At 34.0% G+C, this 11,093-nt stretch overlaps 7 non-coding genes and 1 pseudogene across 7 annotated transcripts; all 8 read left to right on the top strand.

Moving 5' to 3' along the window:
- Positions 1-5,248: 5,248 nt before the first annotated feature.
- Positions 5,249-5,346, top strand: LOC116134542. Its single transcript, XR_004128754.1, has one exon. It is a non-coding gene; the product is annotated as a small nucleolar RNA snoR69Y (small nucleolar RNA).
- Positions 5,347-5,473: 127 nt separating this feature from the next.
- Positions 5,474-5,556, top strand: LOC116134548. Its single transcript, XR_004128758.1, has one exon. It is a non-coding gene; the product is annotated as a small nucleolar RNA snoR53Y (small nucleolar RNA).
- A 250-nt stretch (positions 5,557-5,806) lies between these two features.
- LOC116134545 lies at positions 5,807-5,890 on the top strand. Its single transcript, XR_004128757.1, has one exon. It is a non-coding gene; the product is annotated as a small nucleolar RNA snoR53Y (small nucleolar RNA).
- An 871-nt stretch (positions 5,891-6,761) lies between these two features.
- Positions 6,762-6,852, top strand: LOC116134540. The gene has a single exon (XR_004128752.1). It is a non-coding gene; the product is annotated as a small nucleolar RNA SNORD96 family (small nucleolar RNA).
- A 111-nt stretch (positions 6,853-6,963) lies between these two features.
- LOC116134552 lies at positions 6,964-7,052 on the top strand. The gene has a single exon (XR_004128762.1). It is a non-coding gene; the product is annotated as a small nucleolar RNA SNORD96 family (small nucleolar RNA).
- A 2,902-nt stretch (positions 7,053-9,954) lies between these two features.
- LOC116134541 lies at positions 9,955-10,053 on the top strand. The gene has a single exon (XR_004128753.1). It is a non-coding gene; the product is annotated as a small nucleolar RNA snoR69Y (small nucleolar RNA).
- A 128-nt stretch (positions 10,054-10,181) lies between these two features.
- On the top strand, positions 10,182-10,261 carry LOC116134547 (annotated as a pseudogene).
- Positions 10,262-10,512: 251 nt separating this feature from the next.
- On the top strand, positions 10,513-10,597 carry LOC116134543. Its single transcript, XR_004128755.1, has one exon. It is a non-coding gene; the product is annotated as a small nucleolar RNA snoR53Y (small nucleolar RNA).
- The last annotated feature ends 496 nt before the right edge of the window (positions 10,598-11,093 follow it).

Below are 11,093 nucleotides of genomic sequence, written 5' to 3'. Positions count from 1 at the left end.
GTAAGGTAAACAAATCCAACTCAAAACTTTACTTATAATTAACAGCTTATTTTTTGTTTTTTTGGGTGATTGGAGTGTCTGGGCTAACTTGAGCGCACCTCAAAATATCTATTGAATATCCTATAAACCTAATGGGTCAAGTAGGTCACAAATGTGGTAGGTCATGACCACTTGGTGTGACTCGAACACAAGACCTCTGGGTAACTTAAGGTCTTGTCATTCGGCCACAAGTCAAGTGATTTTTTAACAGACGGCAATGTTTGTCCAACATTTGATTAATAGCTCATAATTCAAATCGAAAATTCTTAGGTATTGTCAAAAAAAATTCTTTAAAAAAGATTAAATTTTAGTTAAATTTTTTGTATTACTATAAAATTGTCGGTGAAAGTATGGCTCTGAGGTTTTGAAAAAGTAAGATAGCTTAAGAGAGATTGACTATAATTAACATGATATATATATATATATATATATATATATATTGAAATATACCTTGCGAGGTCGGGATTGCAATTATTTAAAGTTTAGAATGATAAATTTCACATTAAAACTAAAACATGTGACAAAATATAAATCAAAAGGCAAATAATGCAGCTCATGTTTGTTAGATAAAACAATATATATTCTCTGGTAAATGAGATTATATATGATAATACATATCTACCACATTGAATAATGCAATATTCAATTGCCTTTTGATTCAAGACTATAATTAATTTAGTTAATGTGGCGTTTTCAAGGTTGTTTATGTATGCACAGGAGGTGGAACAAATATGAATTATGCTTCATTGGATTAATTCATATTTGTTCCACCGCCTGTGGATGCAAACTCACCCTCAAGAAACTGCTATATTTTAAACCACCTTTGGGTGGTTAAATGAGGTGATAGAAATTCTTAGGTGTATTACTTAAGAGGTTTTGAGTTTGATTCCCCTCGGTTGTTAATAAGGGTGACCACTGGAGGGTTTATCCGGTCGTTAACTTCAAAGCCACAGGGGATTATCGAGATGCATGGAAGCTGGACCGAACACCGCAGTCACCAAGAAAGAAAAAAAAAAAAAAAACTGCCATGTTTTAGCTTAGCTAGCGGGGAGCAATTATTTGCACAATATTTATCAAAATTGTCGGTGAAAGTATGGCTCTGAAGCTTTGAAAAAGTAAAGATAGCTTAAGAGAGATTGACTATAGTTAACATGATATATATATATATTATAGAAAAGTAAGTGGTATTATTGAATGTCCTTGGCGGGTTGGGATCGCATTATTAAAGTTTAGGATGATAATTTCACATTAAACACACCATGTGACAAAATATATATCAAAAGGCAAAATAATGCAGCTCATGTTTGTGTAATAAAAGAATATATATTCTATGGTAATGAAATATATGATAATATATTTCTACACATGATAATGCATATATTCATTGCCTTTGATTCAAAGACTATAATTATTAAGTTATGTGCGTTTCAGGTTGTTTATGTATGCACAGGTGGTGGAGCAAATATGATTATGCTTCATTGATTAATTCATATTTGGTCCACCGCCTGTGGATGCAAACTCGCCCCAGAAACTACCACATTTCCATCTCTGGATGGTCAAGTGGATAGTGATAAACCTTTAGATTTACTCAAGAGATCTTGAGTTCGATTCCCTTCAGTTGTTATAGGGTGGTCACCGAAGGGTTTATCCATCGTTAACTTCACAGTTATGAGAGATTAGTTGAGGTACGGTGCCAAACTTGTCCGAACACCCCAGTCACCAAAAATAAAAAATTGCCACATTTTAGCTAGCTATTAGGAGTATTCTAAAAATTATTGCACAACATTATTAATTTCAGGATAATGATGGCCAAATTTCCTCCTTTATTGATCATATACATCCTTTATATAATTCAATTTGGGGTGGTCAGAAATTCCATCTTTGTCCTGAGTGAGACTGTGTCATGCAGAACTCGCCTCTCATTGACCAGGTAGTAAGGTAAACAAATCCAATTCAAAACTTTACTTATAATAACGGCTTTTTTTTTTTTTTTTGGTAATCGGAGTGTCTGGGCTAGCTGGCGTACCTTAACTAATCATCACGTCTATTGAACATCCACAAGCACAATTCAAAAGTTATAAATGTGGTAGGTTATGACCACTTGGTGTGACTCGAACACAAAGACCCTGGTATATTCTAAGGTCTTGCCATTCGGCCACAAGTCAAGTGATTTTTTTAATAAGACGGCAATGTTTGTTCAATGTCTATAACAGCTCATAATTCACATCGAAAATTTTTAGGTGTTGTCGAAATTTTTCATTAAAAGATTAAATTTTATTCAAATTTTTTGTATGTACTATAAATTGTTCGTGAAAGTATGGCTCTGAAGTTTTGAAAAAAGTAGAGATAGCTTAAGAGAGATTGACTATAATTAACATCATATTATATATATAATAGAAAAGAAGTGGTATTATTGAAATGTACCTTGCGGGGTTGGGATTGCAATTATTTAAGTTTAGAATGATAAATTTATATTAAACTAAAACATGTGACAAAATATATATCAAAAGGCAATAATGCAGTTCATTGTTGGGAGATAAACAATATATTTCTCTGGTATGGATATTATACGATAATATATTCTACCACATTGATAATGCAATATTCAATTGCCTTTTGATTCAAGACTACAATTAATTAAGTTTAATGTGACATTTTCAAGGTTGTTTATGTATGCACAGGTGGTGGAACAAATATGAATTATGCTTCATTGGATTAATTCATATTTGTTCCACCAGCCTGTGGATAGCAAACCACCCTCAAGAAACTGCCAATTTCCATCTCGGGTGGTTAGATGTATGAATTATACTCTTAATGTATTATTTAAGAGGTCTTGAGTTTGATTCTCCTCAGTTGTTAATAAAGGTGGCCACTGAAGGGTTTATCCAGTCGTTAACTTCACAGCCACATGAGAGCTTAGTCGAGGCGCATACAACTTCCCAACACCCTGATCACCAAAAAAGAAAAAAAAATGCCACATTTTAGCTTAGCTAGTTAGGGTAATTCTTAAAAAATTATTTGCACAATATTATTAATTTCAGATAAAGATTGCCAGATTTCCCCCTTTATTGATCATATACTCCTTTTATAATCAATTGGGTGGTATTCTGTAATTCCTATTTCCTTTACCTTTTCCCTTTATTTCTTTCCATATAGTTGATTATTAATTGATTAATGACAGTATAATACTACTTTATTTGAATTAGGGACAACTTCTTGCTTTAGAAATCAACTACGCAAGAAGGTTTATATGTTGAGTGCAAGGGAACTTTCAATTAAATGGCAAATATCCTCTTTATTGGTCTTGGAAAACCCCTTCCTCATCAAGGTTGATGCTGCGCATTCAATGAAAAATTTCACTTTAATTAGGATAATATCAAATTAGATTTGTTAGATAAAGAAATTAAATACTTACGTAGTATGATATTAATTAGACATATAATAGATATCATGATACGTTAGCTTACTATAAATGTATATTATATAATACCTCTGTTTCATTTACTATTTACCTATATTACGATGTTTATTAGGCAGATGTATAGATAACGAAAATACCTATAAAATTATATATATTTTCTGTAAAAGTATATACATTAAACAGAGAAAATTCAGGTCTTACATTAGGAATTTGAGCTTGTATCAACCATATCTTCAAGTACTTTTTGTGATTTGCAGAAGGTGGCAGAGCTCAGAACAAAAGTTGGCTAGAATGCTGGCAAAATATGCACCAAAACTGTAACCGAAAACAGTTTATGGAGCCTATCTCATCCTCAAATTGCTGATCGAGCTTACGGTTTAAACTCTTTACCGTCTGAATTTGTTAAGTTTTCTGTAGAAGTGGCGATTTCAAGTCATAAGGGACAGTTTATTTGCGCGCGTTAATGGCCTAGAAAGTAGAAGAACAATCTTGAGAGACTGTACTTTGGGATCCGCATTGCCTTTGAGACACAGAGTTCGTGAAGGAGGAGTAAAGGTTGCTTGAGAACGTAAGATGTGATGCTGGAGATTGAATTGGGAAGCTTTTACAAAGTTGAAGATGATGATGATGATAATGCGGTGAAAGCCCTTGAAAGCGGGCTTATTGTTGAGGGAATGTGAGGCTTTAGACCAAAAAAGTTTATCCAGGACCTAGCTTTTGTTAATAAAATGGAGTTTATTGCAAGCTCTTTCTCTTTGTCTTCTATTTAATCTAAGGAAATGCTATACCCGCAACCTCTTCTCACAACTTCTCTCACATCCCGCTGTGACAGCTCTCAGTTTGTAATAGGTCTCACTTATGTCCACTTGATGAATTGCAGTTGATTAACTGCGAGCTGTCATGTTGGGATTGTAGAGAAAGTTTGTGTGAGGTTGTGGATGTATCATTACTCTAATTAACCAAAATGACCTCGAGGTAGTAAATATTAAAATAAATATAAAAGTTTATCGTAATTCGCTGAAAAAACGAACATCAAATATATTTCACTAAAAACTTATTTGATGTTAATATTTAAGCAAGTGATCATAACAGTAAGATGTTGTGTTATCACTTACAGAAATAATTGAGGTGCGCACAAACTGATCCAATATCCTGTTTAAAGAAAATAATAGATATAAACAGTCAGTAACTCACTCCCCAGAGTAACACTTATAGGATATACAATGCATTAGAGATATGTAATCATATTATGCTTTAATCGGGTTATTTTACTCTATATTTTAGAAAGAATTTTATTCAATATTTGAAACAATATTTAACTAATTACGGTAATTTGTTATATCATATGACTATTTATTATTAATAACAATATGAATTTAATATGGTTCCTACGATAGAACCCAAGGTCCCAACCTAGGCCCACTATTGTCGATGGAAAGCCTTTCTCTGGGCAGCCCATGAGCAAGGCCCACAGAGAATCCCACATCCTACCACAAAATTGTAAAATAACTCAAGTTCAGGGTCATTATGTATAAACCATTTTCCGCGAACTCTAGAACTAAAACCCTAGCCCTCCTCTTATAAAACCCCTGAGTGACCTTCTCACCGTCAGCATTCTGCGCCCTTAAGCGGCCCAGCCATCACTCTCTCTTTTGCTCTTTCTCTCTGAATCACCTCTCTTCCTTCATTTGTTCATAAAGTTTCAACTTTTTGTGTTTTGATTTCAATTCATTTGATGTTTGGTTTTGTAGCTCTGATTAGGTTTTAGGGTTTATTCTGTGTGTCTATTATATCAATGATGATAAATGCATATCCCGCTCATATGAGGCCTTTGTTAGTCGAAGGTCAGGGAATAGACTCTTCCCCACATTTATCTTGGTCACATTTTTTTTTTTTTTTTTTAACAGTTTCCATGAACTTTTGTGCTTTTAATTTTTTTATATATGATTTGATGTGTCTCTGTATCTGGGTATTTTTTATTTTGTATTTCTTCCTCTGGGTTTGTTTCATATTGTTCCCTGGATGGTTCAAATAATCATGCTAATGAGCTGATTGTTTTGTTATGACTGAAAGATTTACCTTTTTCTGAGGGAAATTGGATGCTTTGAATGTTCCTTCACGGCTTTTTGAAATCTTGAAAAAAGTTTGCTTTTGTTTGCTAACAATTGATCTTGTTTCTTAGTTTTGGTTTATTTTTGGTGTGATAGGTATGTTTGTGCACAATGTGAACAGAATCTGAACAATTGAAATGTATGTTGTTACATGGTTTTGTGGTAATTGAGTGTGAAAAGAATTGATTTTTCTATTTGTTGGAAGATTTAAGTGCTTATTTTGTTTTGAGAGGCTGTTCCCAGTGATGTTTCATTACTGACCATGCTAACTTCTGATAATTAGATGACAGAATACTTCTTTTGTTATTTTCTGAGGACTATTTCTTCCTTTTGTTTTTGAGTTTGTCTAAGATTATGTAAGACAACATTTTGTAATGGAAGTTTTACTTTTGATTAAATTTGTTGCGTAGTTGTGGCAAGCACTCTGAGGCTTAGTTGTGGTTATTCCTGTTTCACGAATACACTTAATGGTATGTTAAACATCTTAGTGTTACACAATAAAGTTTACTAGTGTCGCGCATTGTGATTGACAATTAATATGAATGTTTAGTTTATGTTGATTGCTTAGTACTTGTTGATTACTGTAACTGTTTAATAATAATTTTGTGTAATGAGACGGGGATTTCTAAAGAGTCCAATACTTGACTGGACGGACCAGTTCTGTTTTGTAGATTCCTAAGTAACCGTCATAATAAATGCCCTGGATGTTGATGGTCCTCCTTATCGAGCTCCTCCATCTGTGGGCAGTCTCATATCCATCGCCTTGTGGAGTGCGTTGCTGCTTTTACCATTTGGGACTGGCCATGAGAACTACATTGTTATATCATCATAGAAGATAGATTTTTACATATTCTTTAATGTGATATTTTACTGTTCTAGTTATGTAATTTCTGTTATATGTTTCAGTTGTGATGATGATTCTATTTGTATTTTTTGTGACGGGGGATTACTCAAATCCTTTACTTATATGGGGCAAACCAGTTATGTATGTACATTCCAAAGTAAACGTCACAGATAAATGTCCATTGACGTTGATGGTCCTCCCTCTGGGGAGCTCCTCCGTTGATGGGTGGTCTCATATTCCATCGCCTTGTGGAGCAGCGTTGTTGCCTTTACCATTTGGGACTGGCCATGAGACAAACATTTTCTCTGCAATTTTCTATTTTTTATCTTTTTGTGTAGAAGAAATGTGGCCAAGGAGGAAATCATTCATAAAATACACCATCTTTCGGGACTGAATGGCTTGTTTAGCCTTGGTGACATTCTGCAATTCTGAGGCCATTTGTTTGTTTTGCTTTACTTTCTTGTATTAATTTTCTCCTTTCATATAGGACTGGTAGTAAGATTAGTATTTTCCTTGTATCTGTTTCAGTCTTTTGGTGTTGAGAAATGTGGCCTAGGAGGATATCATTCACAAAATACCATCTTTCGGGACTGAGTGGCTTGTTAAGCCTTGCTGACATTCTGCAATTCTGAGGCTCTAATGTTATTTATTTGACATTCTGCAATTCTGCATTAATCAGATTCCTGCTGAATACCATCAAAATATTTTGCTTTTTATATGCTTTTAATTCTTGAACGTATTGTTATAAATCTCAAGCAATAGTCAGTGAATTAATTTACTCATCCTTGATCCAGCTGCAAATTTGATTGCTGTATAAATATCTTTGGATTTTGTTCACATCTTATTTTAGAAGGGGAAGAAAGTTCAGTTTATGGTTTTTATATGGCTCTTTTGGACCCTAGTAATTATATTAACAACAGTTTCGATTATGCATCTGGTATGAGTATCGTCAACTAACATATAATATATTTTAAACTTACTCTCTCCTTCATGCTTTTCTCTGAATCTATTTTTTTCCAGGAATTTAGAATATTTAGGACCTTTTTCTTCCATTGATGCCAAGATGAAGGCTTCTTTTCACACTTCATAGCTTCTCATTTACTATTTACACATCAAAGTTGTACATTCTTTAGTAAAACACAGCTTGTATCAATCAAATGTAACTTTTTGTCAATGTTGTTGGCCATGGAATGAAATTTTGTCAAAGATAAACTATGTCAAAGCAGGTTGTCATAGTGCACCTACTTCCTGGAGTCACTGTGTATCAGATACGTTTGAATCGTTATTTATGAATGGAAAAATGCCTTGTTAATGAATAAATCCATGTTGCAGAAGTTGAAGTCAGTGAAAGGATTTTGTCTGTAATGCTCTGTGCCACCATCTTAAACTATTTTCCCAGATTGTTCTATACAGTGTTATCTTTCAGATTTCTGGAATATGAGCAAAAGGAATAAGCACTTTGTTTGCGCATGAACAGTATTGTGCATTATATTCTCTCAGAAAGGTGCTGGAAATGAGATGGGATTGCTTTGTCTTTTTGTCTTTGATTGAGAAATTCCCTTCAAAATTCGTCAAATGATAAAGAAATCTTGCTTAATCAAAGAATATAATCATCAAGTCTGTCTTCTTTTTTGGAGGAAATCATGGACAACCACCCTGTAATCCACAACTACCGCGGAATGGTCTAACGGTAAACTGAAAAAAAAAAAAAAAAAAAAATGGTTTAACTAGGTTCTTGAGTTTGAGTTTCTACGTACTTTAATAGAGGTGATCATTAATGGGATTTACTTAGTCATTAACTTTAAGATTTCAAAGGATTAGTGAAAGTACGTCCGGACAACTTTGGTCATCCAAAAAATGAAAAAAAAAACTTTAACCCACAACTCCTCCAAATCAAGCCTACTAATTTGCAATCTTTTTAAGTTCATCATCAAATTAATAAAGAATTATCATCTTGTAAAAAGGGGTTATTAATAATATCCTCTAGATCATGGAGATTACATATTAAATCATGGGACAGAAATGCATGGCAAAATATGCACCAAAAAGCTGTAACCGAAAACAGTTTATGGAGCCTATCTCATCCTCAAATTGCTGATCGAGCTACGGTTTAAAACTCTTTACCGTTGAAGTTTAGTTTTCTGTAGAAGTGGCGATTTCAAGTCATAAGGGACAGTTTATTGCGCTGCGTTAATGGCCTAGAAAGTAAGAAGAAACAATATCTGGAGAGACTGTACTTTGGGATCCCCATTGCAGCTTTGAGATCAAGAGTTCGTGAAGAGGGAGGTAAAGGGTTGCTTGAGAACGTGAAGATGGTGGATTGAGATTGAATTGGGAAGCTTTTACAAGTTGAAGATGATGATGATGATAATGCGGTGAAAAGCCCTTGAAAGGGGGCTTATGTGTTGAGGGAATTGAGCTTTGACCAAAAAAGTATTCATGGACCGACTTTTGTTAATAAAATTGAGTTTATTGCAAGCTCTTTCTCTTTGTCTTCTATTTAATCTAAGGAAAATGCTATACCGCCAACCTCTTCACAAACTTCTCTCACACACATCCGATGTGACAACTATTCAGTTTGTAATAGGTCTCACTTATGTCCCACTGATGAATTGCAGTTGATTAACTGCGAGCTGTCATGTTGGGATTGTGAGAAAGTTTGTGAGGAGGTTGTGGATGTATCATTACTCTAAATTTAACCAAAATGACCCCGAGGGTAGTAAATATTAAAATAAATATAAAAGTTTATCGTAATTCGCTGAAAAAACGAACATCAAAATTATTTCACCTAAAAACTTATTTGATGTTAATATTTAAGCAAGTGATCAAACAACGTAAGATGTGTGTTAATCACTTACAGAAATAATGAGGGTGCGCACAAACTGATCCAAATATCCTGTTTAAATGAAATAATAGATAAACAGCAGTAACTCCCCAGGTAACACCTATTATAGGATATACAATGCATTAGAGTATGGAATCATATTATGCTTTAATGGTTAGTTATTTACTCATATTTAGAAAGAGAATTTATTTTTCAAATATTTGAAAAAATAATTTAACTAAAATTACGGTTGTAATTTGGTTTATCATATGACTATTTATTATTAATAAATATGAATTTAATATGGGTTCCTATAAGATAGAACCCAAGGTCCCAAACCTAGGCCCACTATTGGCGAGTGAAAGCCTTTTCCGGGCGAGCCAATGCAAGGCCCACAGAGAATCCACATCCCTACACAAAAATAGTAATAAATACTCAAAGTTCAGGGTCATTATGTAAATAAACCATTTTCCGCTAACTCTAGAACTAAAACCATAGCCCTGCATATTATTAAAAACCCTGAGTGACCTTCTCACCGTCAGCATTCTGCCCTTAGCGGCCAAGCCATCACTCTCTCTTTTGCTCTTTCTCTCCTGAATACCCTCTCTTCCTTCATTTGTTCATAAAGTTTCAACTTTTGTGTTTGATTTCAATTCATTTGATGTGTGGTTTTGTAGCTATGATTAGGTTTAGGTGTTTAATTCTGGTGTGCTATTATATCAATGATGATAAATGATATCCCAGCTCATTATGAGGCCTTTGTTAGTCGAAGGTCAGGGAATAGACTCTTTCCAACATTTATCTGAGCAACATCTTTTTTTTTTTTTTTTTAACAGTTCCATGAACTGTTTGTGCTTTTAATTTTGTTGTATTATATGATTTGATGTGTCTCTGTATCTGGGTATTTTTATTTTGTATTCTTCCTTGGGTTGTTTCATATTTGTTCCCTGTGATGGTTCAAATAATCATGCTAAGTAGATTGATTGTTTTATGACTGAAAGATTTACCTTTCTGAGGGAAATTGGATGCTTGAATGTTCCTTCACGGGCTATTTGAAATCTTGAATGAAAAAAGTGTGCTTTTGTTTGCTAACAATTGAGCTTGTTTCTTAGTTTGGTTTTATTTTGTGTGATAGGTATGTTGTTGCACAATGTGAACAGAATCTGAAAATTGAATGAGGTTGTTACATGGTTTTGTTGGTAATTGAGTGTGAAGAAGAATTGATTTTCTATTGTTTGTGAAGATTTAAGTGCTTATGTTGTTGAGAGGGACTGTTCCCAGTGATGTTTCATTACTGACCATGCTAATTCTGATAATTAGATGACAGAATACTTCTTTTGTTATTTTCTGAGGGAACTATTCTTCCCTTTGTTTTTGAGTTTTGTCTAAGATATGTAAGACAACATTTTGTAATGGAAGTTTTACTTTTGATTAAATTGTTGCGTAGTTGTGGCAAGCACTCTGAGGCTTAGTTGTGGTTATTCCGTATTCACGAATACACTTAATGGTATGTTATAACATCTTAGTGTTAGTACACAATAAAGTTTACTAGTGTCGCATGTGATTGAAATCTAATTATGAATGTTTAGTTTATGTTGATTGTTTAGTACTTGTTGATTACTGTAACTGTTATAAATAATTTTGTGTAATGAGACGGGGATTTCTAAAGAAGTCAATACTTGACTGGAGCGGACCAGTTGTTTGTAGATTCCTAAGTAACCGTCATAAATAAATGCCCTGGATGTTGAGGGTCCTCCTAATCGGAGCTCTCCATCTGTGGGCAGGTCTCATATTCCATCGCCTTGGAGTGGCGTTGCTGCTTTTACATGGGACTGGCCATGAGACAACATTGTT

Source organism: Pistacia vera, unplaced genomic scaffold (genome assembly GCF_008641045.1).
Source record: "Pistacia vera cultivar Batoury unplaced genomic scaffold, PisVer_v2 Contig289, whole genome shotgun sequence".
NCBI classification, from domain to species: domain Eukaryota; kingdom Viridiplantae; phylum Streptophyta; class Magnoliopsida; order Sapindales; family Anacardiaceae; genus Pistacia; species Pistacia vera.
This window is presented reverse-complemented; position numbering and strand designations above follow the sequence as displayed.